This window comes from Aquarana catesbeiana, linkage group LG06, assembly GCF_042186555.1.
Source record: "Aquarana catesbeiana isolate 2022-GZ linkage group LG06, ASM4218655v1, whole genome shotgun sequence".
Taxonomy (NCBI): Eukaryota; Metazoa; Chordata; class Amphibia; order Anura; family Ranidae; genus Aquarana; species Aquarana catesbeiana.
The window spans coordinates 378,029,286-378,043,693 of NC_133329.1; the positions used below are offsets into that span (position 1 = coordinate 378,029,286).

The window sequence follows — 14,408 nt, forward strand, 5'->3', positions numbered from 1 at the left end:
GTAATCAGAGCATTTTTAAAGCACTGATCGCTGTATAAATGCCAATGGTCCCAAAAATGTGTCAAAAGTGTCTGATGTGTCTGCCATAATGTTGCAGTCATGAAAATCGCAGATCGGCGCCATTATTCATTAAAAAAAATAATAATAAAAACGCTCTAAATTTATCACCTATTTTGTAGACGCTATAACTTTTGCGCAGACCAATCAATAAACGCTTATTGATTTTTTTTTACCAAAAATATGTAGAAGAATACATATTGGCCTCAACTGAGAAAAAATTTGATTCTTTTTTTAAAAAAATGGGGATATTTATAATAGCAAAAAGTACAAAATATTGGGGGTTATTTATGAAAGGCAAATCCACTTTGCACTGAAAGTGCACTTGGAAGTCTAGTTGCTGTAAATCTAAGGGGTAGCTCTGAAATGAGTGGAAGCTCTGCTGATTTTATCATCCAATCATGTGCAAGCTATTATTTTCCTTGCAGTGCAAAGTGAATTTTCCTTTACTAAATAACCCCCATTGTGTTTTTTTCAAAATTGTTGCTCTTTTTTTGTTTATAGTGCAAAAAATAAAAACAGCAGAGGCGATCAAATACCACCAAGAAAGCTCTATTTGTGGGAAAAAAAGGACGTCAATTTTGTTTGGGTACAGTGTCGTACGACCGCGCAATTTTCAGTTAAAGCGATGCAGGGGCGAATCGCAAAAAATGGCTGGTCATTCAGCAGCCAAATCTTCCGGGGCTGAAGTGGTTAAGCTAGAATAACAGTGCTTTATTAGAACTATGTTGCCATCATATGTAAGGACTCTTTTAACAAATCCTTAGGATGTGAAATGACATGATTGCCATCAGCAATGGTCAATATCCATAGAGCACTGCAAACTTGTAGACATTGGATGCTACATACATGGCTCAAAGTCATGCCTGGTGTAAGGACTTTGTTACCTCGGACGGTTACTATTAGGTGGAAGTGAAACTGTGAAATTTGTGCCAGGAATGACCAATGGAACCCTTCAATGATTTCCACTAATTAAGGTAGACTTTGATGTATATGTTGCTATTAGAGCCAGCTATAATCCACATAGAATTTATACGCTTGATGGATTCACCTAGGCTACAGTGCCTGAATATTGATTCTTGTATGCACAGGGATTACATCTGCACTCGTGCATTGTGGATTCCTAGTCCTTTACAAGAATCAGATTTTTTTTACTCCATATTTGCTTTGGACTCATTTTGGTACAAAACGACATTTGTTTTCGGGGATGCAAATATGTTGGTTTCTACATTTATCAAAACTTTTTGGTTCCTTGGGCCCTGTGTTATGTAATTCCCTTTTTCAGGGCGTTTTAAAGTAGAACTAGAAGCAAAACGTTTGTTTCCATGGGATTGTACACCCCAGTAACAGGGCCGTCTTTTTGCAACTGCCCGGGGGCCTCACTTGCCTGGGGTCGCCCCAGGGCAGGCGGCCTACCGGGATACCCGGAAATTTCCCGGTAGGCCGCCTGCCCTGGGGCTGCTTTGAGTTGCAGCTGCAGCGCTCCGCTCTTTCCCTAACTCCTCCTCCTCCTGTGTATCACGGAGCTGGCTGGGTCTGTGTTCGGCGGCCGCGCTGTAACAAGGCCCTGCCCCCCTAGACTGGCTCGTGTAATAGTAGATTGAATCAGTGTTCCGCCTATCACACGAGCCGGTCTAGGGGGGCGGGACCTTGTTACAGCATGGGTGCCGAACACAGACCCAGCCAGCTCCGTGATACACAGGAGGGGATGTCCACTGTGTGTGTGTTACCAGGCAATGAACCACTTTCCTTCTCTTGCCAAGCCCAGGAAACAAATGCCTGAAGCTTGTTACATGTGCAAAAACATTTCTGAAAAGCTTATAAAACACTTTAACCACTTCAATTTCAATTACTTTCCCCCCTTCTTGCCCAGGACAATTTTCAGTTTTCAGCTCTGTCACACTTTGAATGACAATTGCGCGGTCATGCAACATTGTAATCAAACTAAATTTGTATCATTTTCTTCCCACAAATAGAGCTTTCTTTTGGTGGTGTTTGAATACCTCTGGGGTTTTTATTTGTTGCTAAACAAACTAAAAAAGCCTGAATTTTTTGAAAAAAAAAAATAGTTTTACTTTGTTTCTATTATAAAATGTTTTTTTCTCCTTCACTGATGGGCGCTGATGAGGTGGCACTGATGGGCACTGATGAGTTGGCACTGATAAGATGGTACTGATGGGCACTGATGAGGAGGCACTGATAAGATGGTACTGATGGGCACTGATGAGGAGGCACTAATATGTAGAATTGATGGGCACTGATAGGCGGCACTGATATGCAGCACTGATGGGCACTAATAGGTGGCACTGATATGCAGCACTGATAGGCGGCACTGATGAGCACTGATAGGTGGCACTGATGCGCACTGATAGGCGGCACTGATGGGCGTTAATATGCGGCACTGATGGGCACTAACAGGCGGCACTGATGAGCACTGACAGGCGGCACTGATTGGCACTGGCAGGTGGCACTGATGGGCACTAAAAGATGGCACTGATAGGCAGCACTGATGATGATGATGATGATAGGCATTACTGATGGGCACTGATTGGTATCTGACATGGGTACTGACAGGCGTTACTGATGGGCACTGATTGGCACTTTAGTGGGCACTGACTGGCAGCTGAAGGGGACAGATTGGCAGATGTGGTGGGCACCTCTGATGGGGGCTGCACTGATAATCAATGCGCTGATTATCAGGGTAGACCCCCTCTCTGACAGGAGAGCCGCCGATCGGGACCGAGGAAAACCGTTTACCGTCACACGTGATTGCGGCTAATCCTGATGGACACCGTAGGACGTCCAGTCAGGCAATCACCACAGGCCATCATTTTGCTATAGGCTGGGCAGGAATTGGTTAAAATGCTTCAAAATCACCAGGAATACACTCCACTAACTTTCTGTTAATTAATACAGGCTTAAAGTGGATGTAAACTCTCACATAAACTCAGTGAAGTGAACGGCCTCAGATGATACACATGGGTGAAACAAATCTCCCTAAATAAGTTTTACTTGTATATCCGCTGTCTTCAGCTTTATATATTCTTTAGAAAGTGCAGATTGTGTTAGAGATTTTCTTTTCCTGTCCAGCTCTGGGAGTGAAGCCTGGGCATACAGCCAAGACAGCTGATTGGAGGAAAGCCACCCCCCTTCACATAAGCAAAGGGAGGAAGGAATTTTCAGAGCTGTGCTGTGACAAGACAAGCTCTCTGCTAATCTATTTATAGAAACCTCCCCTGACACAAATTTCAGGCTGGTTTTATCAAGGTTGATGGAGAACTTGTCAGAAGTTCATGCTGATAACAGAGCAACGAAACAGCAGAAACACATGGGACTCATGGCTTTAGAGAGGGATAAGAAAACACTACAGATATACATGCTTAGGTCAAATTTCATGAATCAGGGTTTGCATCCACTTTAAAGCCTTTACTGTTTTTCCTTGGACCTGATTGCGTATACTTTACAAAGTGAAGCTTCATCACATTTACTAAGCTCTGGGGAAAATGAGTGCAACTGCACTTGCAAAGTGCACAATCTGGGGTTGGTTTACTAAAGGCAAAAAGATTGTGCACGTGACTGTGCAAGTGCAGTTGCTCCAGAGCTCTGCTGACTTCCATCATCCAATCATATGTAAGCAAAAATGCTGTTTTTTTTTTTATTTTCCTTGCACGTGATTGGGTATTCTTTTCAAAGTGAAGCTTTACCTTCAAAAAATTACATTCAAAATACTAACAATAACTTACAAAGCCATCCACAACTCTGTCCCCAGTTAAATCACTAACCTAGTCTCAAAATACCAACCAAATTGTTCTCTTTGTTCCTCCCAACACCTCCTCCCATAATCACCTCCAGGACTTCTCCCAAGTTTCTCCCATCCTATGGAATTCCCTACCCCAATCTGTCTATCTCCAACTCTATCTACTTTTAGACGATCCCTTTAAAAGTTTTTCATCAGAGAAGCCTATTCCACCTCCACCTAACACCTCTACTTTCGTTTTCTTCATTAGCTCATCCCGCACAGTTATTACATTTTGTATCACTTGACCCTCCCTCTTAGATTGTAAGCCCCCTGATTCCTCCTGTATTGAATTGTATTGTAACTGTACTGTCTTCCATAACATTGTAAAGTGCTGTACTGGCACTGTATAAATCCTGTATAATAATAATAATACCTTATTTACCAAGCTCTGGAGCAACTACACTTGTGGAGTGCAACTGCTCTTTGCAAAGCGCACAGTGTATTTGCCTTTAGTAAACCAACCACAATGTTTTCCTTTTGTAAATCCACCCCATTCTGTCCTAAGGTGACAAAGCTGTCTTTGCTTCGTTTCCCCTAAACCCAATATGAGTGTCTGTTTCTATCTGCTACCATGGAGTGCCTCTGTTAATAGAGTGGAAAAATACAATAGGCCTGGGCTATGAGTATTTTTGTCCTTCTTTGCCCAACCACTAGGAAGTAGCATGGCAAAGTGTATAAATATTTGGAAGTACCGTGTGAAGGGGCCTCCCCTTAAGATGCTGTGGGAAGGGGTGGTGTTAGTTCTGCTGCCCTCCTGAACATGCTGCTTAGGGAGAGTCTACCTGAATTTGAAGATCAGGCCCAGGTTTTAGGCCTAAAGCTAACCATGTCTGTATGAAGGGAAGTTGGTCCCAAAACAGTGTGCCAAGAGAGGAACTCTGTTGCTAGAGGCGTTCCCCATAAATCTGTGTCTCTGGAGCCTCGGAGAGTGACTCTTAAATCATCTACTGTAGATTACAGAATGACTGTGGCTTGAAGACCAATGTTCTATATATATTGGAGAGTGGAGACTGCAGTCTGTATGGAGCCATGTGTATCTGGATCCCTTCCCCTCTGTCCTTATTTTAATGGTGAAAAAAAATCTCAAATCACCACAAAAATGACAAGTGCCCCTTGTTATACATCCCCCACTACACACCAAGCAAGCAATGATGGAGTAAATATCAACCTATACATCTGCCAGGAAGTAGGGCACCTCTACAAGTGTCCCTTATGTTTTTTACTTGATCATGGTGATCTTCATAGTCATATGTATTTTTTCCTCTTGACAGTAAATAATTCCATGACTGCTGATGTCAATGTAAGTCACATATTTACAGCTTCCAAAATTGGTTATGTCTCTGTTTTCCCAGCTATAAATTCACTGCGCTTCAGATAAGTATAGATGTCTAGCAAGATACTTTACAAATATCCAAGTCACGTTTATAGTACAAGCTCTATACCTACTGTAAAATTCATGTATTTACAGCAAGGTGTAATTTAAGTTGACTGTGTCTCTACATAATATATCACTAGGCTGTGTAAATTATGATCAAATCATGGCTTGCAGTAAAAGGTTTTAGCTGTGTTATTTTGTAATATTTGTGATTATGAAATGTATGTATGTGTTCTTCGTTATGGAGAAGCCTAGTTGAGAACAATTGTGGTATATGTGATGGGAACAAAAGTTGGGTAGCTCTGGGCAGGCCAATGGAGATATCTCACCCCCACAAAGTCCCATGAAGATGATTGCAGCAAACATGTGATTTAGCTTGCCACCAACTGTGCAAAATCAAAATATCAGTTGGAACAGAGTCAGCTCTTTGAGTGAACTTAAGGCCTAACTCCAGGTTTAATTTCACTTTAATAGCACATGGTTTCCTTTTGTGGGGTGGGCAGTACCAGTGGTGGCATAATTGACAACTACACTAAGTTGCAGGCCCACAGGGGTTCTTGGGCTATGCCAGGATCTCCTTGCCCTGCACATGGGTGTATCTTTCATGTGGAGTGCACTCATCAATGCTTATCATGTACCTGGTGATGAATGGAATGTTGTGGAGACCTCTCTTGCACCTCCTGCCCAACACTCATGATGGTGGAGACAGAGAGTGTGAGGGCACGGAGTGGCACGAGTGCTGGAGTAGCTGGCTGGCAAAGTCTGCTCTTTAGGTGGATGGAGCTGGGGGTTACAGTTCTCAGGACAGGATACTGAAGCAGCTTGGCACCAGAAGACTGTATCAGAGCCGGTATGCAGGCACCAACCAGTGGCAGCTGGGCAACAAGGGAGCCAGGAGGCAGTGCAAGTCCAGGAAGCAAGTCAAGGTCAGTAACAGCTGAGCAGCACAGTACATAATCAGCAGGCAAAGATAAGTCCAGTAAACAGGCCAAGATCAGAGAGATCAAATGAACAAGGTTATAGCAGAAGCAAAGTCCAGGAGAAAGCTGGGTCATACACAGGTAGGCAGGTTTAATGGATCGGGTCTCAGGAATACAGGTTCAAGCTGAAGACCATTCAGCAACTGCTCAGACAGACAGACAGTTTAATTAGGCCACTGGGCTCCAATATGCACACGAATATGAGCATGTTGAACTGGAATAGTACATCTTTTTCCTCTTTGCCTAGAAGTATAAGCATGTGAGCAATGCACACATGCACGAATAAAAGCATAAGCCCGCACTGGTTTTCTGGTGCTGGGAATCTGGTTAACGTTGCAAAGCTTCTTAGCACAGTCCAACATAAACAATGTCCATGTCCTGACTCTATCTACAACTATTTGGCTGTCCAGGCATACCTTTAAAGGTGATAGTCCGTAGCTGCATGTTCCATGTCCTGGCTGTCTTCAGAACCTCTGGTGCCTCCAACGGACGGTTATAACCACTTTCCAGCCCGAGCAGCCTGTCTCAGTTGCTAACAGAAAACAATTCCTGTGTAGGCACTGTGTGTTCCCCCTGCAGACTCATGTCATAATGTGCTAGTATGCACCACATACTAGCACATTATGACAGACTTGCCTAAAAAACGGTCCCTCTAAAGTCACTGCTGACATGGATTCCATCTTCACCCAGTCTTCCTTCTGGGTTTGTGGACTCTGGCCATTTGAATGGCCGAGCCGCAATGACATCAAACCTGCCCATGTGCGTGGGAGTCGCGGCCATAACACAGATCTTTCAATAGATGGCATGCTTTCTATTCAGAGTACAGTGTGCATGCTCCCATGACATCATTGGCTGCTACACATGTAAATATCTCCTCAATGGTGCATGTTTAGGAGATATTCACTTGCACCTACAGGTAAGACTTATTATAGGCTTACCTTTAGGTACTAGATAAAAAGCGTAGTTTACAACCACTTTAAAGCTTAAATTCAGGTATGGAGATTTTTGCATAGTTACATTGGTCCAGCTTGGATCAATCTAAGTAGGAATGTTCCATTCCTGGCTGATCCCTTGGGCAGCTGGAAATAACTGTAGTAGGCACTGCTACTAAAGTGGTCTCTGCAAGCTCCCTGATCCAATGCTTCTACATTGGAGGAATAGGTGGTCACTCGCTTGGGATGGGCACCATTCAGGCAGCACTTCACATTTTTTTCCATTATTGCAAAGTGTTTTCTAAATGGATGAGATGGAAAGACGGGCAGTAATCTGCAGATAAAGCACTTCTATTTATCCAGTTTTAAGGTAGAAGCAGTATCAAACCCAACTCTGTATTAACAAATCTGTTTGCAAAACCCCAAAGGCAAGGGCCTCATTTCTGAGATTTCTTAATAATCAGGATTCAACAGATACGCTTTTGTACATGTCAGAATAGGAGACAGAATGCTCTTTGGAGCCTGGGGTCTTGTATTGGGATGAATGCATGGTTAACCCGAAGAAATGCACAAGGTCTCTTAATATTAGAGGAACCACTGTAAAATTCTTCACTAGGTGGTAGTGGAATCAGTTAGAGTCCAATCTATCTTTCCTACAGTATATCCCCTATGCTTTAGAGGTTGTCAGTCTTCTGGCAAATTTCTCGATTTGTTTTGGGACTGTTCCCATGTGGTCCTGGTTTGGAGAAAGCTGACTGCCTTTCCCTCTACGATAACAGGTGTTCAGTTTTCTTACCCCAACTAATTGTTTATTATTTTCTCTCATTTTGGAGGCTACTACACTACAGATGAGACTAATCCATACAATCTGTGTAGCCATCCATTTTTATTCACTTTTCATTGGAGAACTCCCCTCAGTTCCACTCTCCCAAGTTAAACTCAGAGTGGATTCCATAGGTTGAGCATAAAAACTCTTTCACACCCTATATCACACTATGCCTTATTATGATCATAAATGGACACCTTGGTTTGACCAATTCATCTTTGAATGATTCAGCCTTGATATTTAGTACTGCATATGTCTTAGTATGTTATAGTGACTGTAAAGTCTCTTTTTTTTCTCTAAAAATAACAAACATGTTATACTTACCTCCTCTGTTGCAGTGGATTTGCACAGAGCACCCCTGATCTTCCTCTTCCAGGGTCCCTCCTCTATGATCCTGGCTCCTCCCTCCTGCCCAGTGCCCCCACAGCAAGCAGGTTGCTATGGGGGCACCCGAGCCGAGACACAGCTCCCTCTGTTTATGCAGACACGAAGCCCTGACCTGGCCCCACCGCCTCTCTCCTCTGATTGGCTAGCTGACATTGATTGACAGCAGCGAGAGTCAATGGCACCGCTGCTGTGCCTCAGTCAATCAAAAAGGAGAAGGGCTGAAACACTTGTGGACATCGCTGGACAGAGATGGACCTCAGGTAAGTGTTAGGGGGGCTGCTGCACACAGACTTTTTATCTTAATGCCTTTAAACAGTTAGTCAGGTTGAAAAAAAGACACAAGTCCATCTAGTTCAACCAAAACAACAACAAAAAAACCCAATCACATATACACAATCCTTCACCCACAGTTGATCCAGAGGAAGGCGAAAAACCCCAGCAAAGCATGATCCAATTTGCTACAGCAGGGGAAAAAAATAATTCCTGATCCTCCGAGAGGCAATCGGATTTTCCCCGGATCAACCTTACCTAGAAATGTCAGTACCCAGTTATATTATGTACATTTAGGAAAGGATTCAGGCCTTTACAACTCCTTTAATGTTGATGTCTTCCCTTTCATCCTCTCTGGAAGTAATTGCATTATCAGCATTATTATCTGCAGTTGTGCCTTGATAAATACACACTTTTACAGGCTGTTTCAGCCATATTTTTCACCCTTTGCCATTTTCTTTTCTAATGTGATTTCTTGATGTTTCAAGATGCTATTATCTCTGTACCAGCTTTTGAATTTTTCTAATAAAAAGTTTGTAAACAAGGAAGGGCGGGCAGTAACTTCACAGTCTGCACCTTGTCCAATCAGAAAATGCTTTGCAGTAAAATAAATGCAAACTGTTCCATGAATGGCGCACGTGTCCAGCAAGTGACCTCCCGTGTTTACTAAGGGAAGACGCTCGGCACATGACCCAGAAGCTAGCAGTAATCACAGTAATCACTATAGTAGCAGCGCGTACTACAGTGATTTTCATCCCCCATGGGCATCGGCCAGGTATAAAACATGCACACCCACATTGGGATAAGCTGGACCAATGTAACTGTAAAAATTGCCATACCTAAACATCAACTTTAAATGTTCAATGATTTCCACAGAAAATACTTTCCGTGCTCTCCCTCTCTATTCCTAAACCACAAGTAAAAGTTTACAGTGTGCTCTATAAATGAAACCTCTTTATTCTAAGTTCTCGGGTACACCTGTTTCATCTCCTGCTCACTCTTTGACCTTTTGTTGTCATACTGAACGGATTTTCTTTTTCCAAAAAAAATTGTTTATAACAAAGGATCAGAAGTGTGTGTTCTTCAATTATTGATTTGTTGCCTGTCTCTTCTATTGGAAAGTCAGATGAAGATCAGAATGAATATATTTATAGCTTGCATCTCTCCTTTAGGATGTAATCCATCTTCGTTAAATTCAGTAAAAGTGATAGATGGTATTTGGCAGTGTAATGATGGGAATCGCTCTTGCATTCCCTTTGTAAATCATAAGATATTGTCTGCTGTTGTGTAGATGTTTAATCAGCTGCTCTAGTGTCCGTTACTGATGGAACGTGAGATGTCAGAGCAGGTGAATAGCTTGTGTTTATTAATTCAATGGCAAATTAGCTTTGCATTCATTTAGAAGATACCCGGTATTTATCAGGAACTGGGAGCTTGCTCTCTGATTACGCTAATGTACTTGTGTTTAATTGCCAGTCATCTCGGAATGTTCAAAGGATGGTCAACTTTATAGATCTAATGTAATTAGGTAAATTCAATAAACCACTGGAAACCTTTACATTTCTGTAAAGAAAGAACATCAGGAAAAACAAACCTCTTAGTAAGGGGAAATTGGTTTCTTTTAAAGTTTTTTTTATTTTTTGATATGTAAATGTTTTTTCGTTTGAAGTGACTCCGTAAAGAAGAGTGCACATACTTACCTTCCCCACTGCCTGTGTTACTGAGAAATGGTCTCCTTAATGTCTCCTGGTAAACCAACACTTCCAGTATTGCCGATTTTATGGGCTCCTCGCAACTCTCATTGGTTCCTCCTGCTGACCTTCACATCCCTGCAGCCTCCTGTAATGATGTGAAGGTCAGCAGAAGGAACTAGTGAGAGCTGCAGGGGGCCCAGGAGATCCACACTCCCAGAGTGAGGAGGGATCATATCTCAGCAATGGAGCAGAGTTCAGTGGTGAGCTGCAGGGGGCCCAGGAGTTCCACATTCTCAGAAATGAGGAGGGATCATATCTCAGCAATGGAGCAGAGTTCAGTGGGTGAGCAGCAGGAAAGGTAAGTAATTTCTTTCTTCTTTACTAGCATGTGATTTGCTTGCGCCATTTTATTTAAGTGAGTTTTAGGGGGATATTTATAAGCAGAAATAATAACCCTTGCAAATGTTCTTAATAGGAGCAAAATGTTATTTTTTGCTATCTAAGTTGTCCTAAATGGACCTATCATTTGCGCTGGGGGTATTCCCCGCCCAGCAGCTGCATGTATATATGCAGTTACAGTGTGGGGGAAGTTTCACCACCGGTTACTGGGCTATTACAGATGACAGCTTCATGGCGAGCTCAGCCACAGGGGTTCAGAAGAGCATCTGAACATGCTCAAGCTCCTCTTTAACTCCTAGGTGCCAACAGTACGCAAATAAGTGGCCTTGGCATCGAGTGGCCGCCTATTTGCGTACCAATTAGCTGACATAGCTGTCCTGAGACCGTGCCCTGCAGTTACCGACAGCTCCCGATTGCTTCTTTCCGATCATGTGATCACTGTGAGCCAATCACGGTGTTCACATGATCATAAACCCTGCCTCCGCCTCCCGGCATCTGAAACCTCTTAAAAGGCTGGGAGGCACCTACACAAAGGGGTTAAACCTGACAACCTCCAGCTTCTGTGCCAATTATACAAAACATAGCAATTTTTTCCAACACTGAAGGGCTTCTTTAGAGTAAAAGCTGTGAAAATGTGGATCCTACTTCCCTGGAGATAGTTCTAACGTTTAAGCTGACCAACTGAGTGTTTTTCAACCTTTTTTCAGTCAAGGCACCAGGCTTGATTCACCTGCTGGCTTGTATACATTTTAGAGCAATGTTTAGGCATTTTGCCAAGGCACCCCTGAAGACCCCCTGATATAGCTGTGCAATGTGTGGTATAAAGGGTTCTATAATGTTGGCCTGCATCTCTTCTATATAAGCTAGCAGATCTGTATCCACAACTGGCTACCGTGACATGAAGGACATAAAGGAATAATTTGCATGGTGACCAATCACTGACCTTAATTGAGCAATAATCCATTTACTTTGTATGTGTGTCAGAAGAAAACTCTGCTGTACTTCAGTGAAGTTCTTCTTTGAATCCATGACTCTTCTAAAAGGTGAAGGAATATATAAATATTCAAAGTGATGTACAGGAAGAACATCGGGATCTTCTTTATGCAAAGTATCGATCTGGGAGCTTTTGAATGTAGAAGATGGCGTTTTACAGCTACATGACTTTTATACAGATGCGCAGGTGTTCGCAGGTCTTTTTGTAAAGGTGCAGCTTCTCTGCACCTCCTCTTGCTAACCTCAAGATGTGGCAAATAAGTAGTATCTGAAATCAAATCAAATCATTTGCAAAAAAAGGAAAAATAACACTTCTGTATTGCTGCTGGTATAAACTGCTCATTTGTTCCTTAATAGTGTTATATACCCTTTCTACCAATCTCTGCAATAAAAAAAAGGGATTTTGAGTCCACACATATTGCAATACATGCTTAAGCTTGCCAACTGTGTCAAAGTAATCCCTCTATGACCAGTCCCTACTCTGCTCTGCAAAATGCAAATGCTCCAGTGGATATGGTGCCAATATAGGGCAAATGGACACAAGTTGGCAGAGATCTACAAGGTTCAGGTCTGGCCACTGACCTAAAATGCTAAATAAATAAAATATGTCTGTGCTCAAATCTCAATGGCTTGCACATGTATATAATCCACAAGGTGCTAAAGGAGTGTGACCACATGTTAACACTAGACATTCTGGATAAACCCTCTGCAGATTGCTATATACCCTTTCTAGCAAACTCTGCAATGAAAAAATCCAGAGATTTTTAGTTCACACATATTTCAAAATACGTTTAAGCTGACCAACTGAGTCAAAGTAATCCCTTTATGGCCAGTCCCTTCTCTGCTCTGCAAAATGCAAATGCTTCGGTGGATATGGTGCCAATATGGGGCATATAAACACAAGTTGGAGGAGATCTACAAAGTGCAGGTCTGGCCACTAACCTGTAATGCAATAGAAATATAAAATACTTGTGCTCACATCTATACTGCTTGTACATTAATAGTATATAAGGCCCCCAGAAGAAAAAAAAGTCAAATTCCACTTTTTTGTGTAGCCCCCCCTAGTGTGAAAAAAGTTTGCAAAGCTATACTTATCCTCTCCATACTTTAGTGCTGCCCTTGAAATATTCCTTCATGTTCCAGCACTGCTTCTTTTGGAATGTTGAATAACAACATCCCACTTTCTGTGAGTCTAGGACACTAAGGACACTTGGTCACTGATGGAGAGTACAACTGTCCACTGTTGTCATCATCAGGAAACCTTCCCAGAGAAATGCTATGCAGACATCATTGGAGTGCATCTATTTAAACAAGAAGTGGCTGCAAGAGGTTGAAGGTGAATAACAAAACTGAGATAAAAAAAAAAAGATGAAAAGTATTTTATTCCAAAAAAAAAATTAGAATCTGCTTATGATATACCGTGATTTATCAAAATTACGGAGTAGTTCTACTTTAAGATGCAAGTGATAGCCAAAAAGAGAAATCAATTTGCTTATCAAATACTGCATCACGGAACGCAAAAGCCAATAAATTAATTTGAATGCATAAAGCCCCATAAGGTGATCCTGAATGCATAAAGCTCCTTTAAATATGCATACGCACATCTGTCGTGTTCTTGCTATATGTTAATCAGTACATATACAGCATGTAATGGTTTAGTGCGTGCAGATACATAAAATGTATATAATAACACTGTTTCCTTTAATCAATATTTCAAGTATATATACACATGAACATTTCCATTCGTTATGCTGTCAAAGAATACACAACTTCTACAAGATAAAGTAACATCTGTTTCTTCCCGATGGTGGCACAAGTGGCTTCTTGCTGACTTGGCATGAAAGTCTCAGTCGACGAGGATCTGTCAAAGTCATTTTGCAGAAAAGGTTTAGGAAGTGTCAGGAATAATGAATATGTACCTCACAGGCACAGCTAAGGTTGCAGACTTTCTTCTTCATACAGTTATGAACTGTTAGAATGAAGGTCACCAACTTTGTGGATCGGCGTTAGAATAAGTGCTAAGATAACAAATTTGTGTTAAGTCCTGCCCTCTTGTGTCATTAGATTAATAAATGTCAGGTGTTTTATCTGCTAAAGGAAATGCAGAAACCTTTCTTTTGATAAATGTTTCATCTTGTATTAATGGGCTTTAAATCTGTTTTATTCCATTATGAACGGTTACAATTGGCACTTAATGGAAATTGTTCAAATGCTCATATTACAATGTACATAGAGCATAATTAATTAGACTTAATGTGTTATTATAATTATAAGCTATTATATTAGAGATGATTTCATGGTGCTAAGTAAAGGCTCTTTACTCTACATATTCTACCTAAGAAAAATTTCTTGGTGTTCATCAGTAACTAAGCTGTTGGCCTAGTCAATATCCCCTTTCCTGTAGAGAACAAGAATGTGTGGATGTTTGGTGCACTTTGCTATGTAGGAACAAGAATACAAATCCTTGGAGATTTGCTTCAAGTCAGCTTGTTCTGCATAAATAATGGGACTGCCTCCTGAAGAGTTTTGAATATCTAGAGCAGTGGCCAATTGGTGTTACTTGTATGCCTTTAGCCAGCCCCTGGGGAAATATTCCTTCTAATAACACTACTGTTATAACTTTACTCCTCCCACTGACCCCAATGATGGGGCACTGCTACTCCTATTGACACCAATGATGGGGTACTTTTCTTCCT

General features: G+C 41.8%; 1 protein-coding gene across 6 annotated transcripts in view; it reads left to right on the plus strand.

Annotated features, from left to right (window-relative positions):
• LRP1B (LDL receptor related protein 1B) overlaps positions 1-14,408 on the plus strand; it is a 2,172,167-nt gene that overhangs the window by 1,672,477 nt on the left and 485,282 nt on the right. The gene's annotated exons all lie outside the window — the stretch shown is intronic.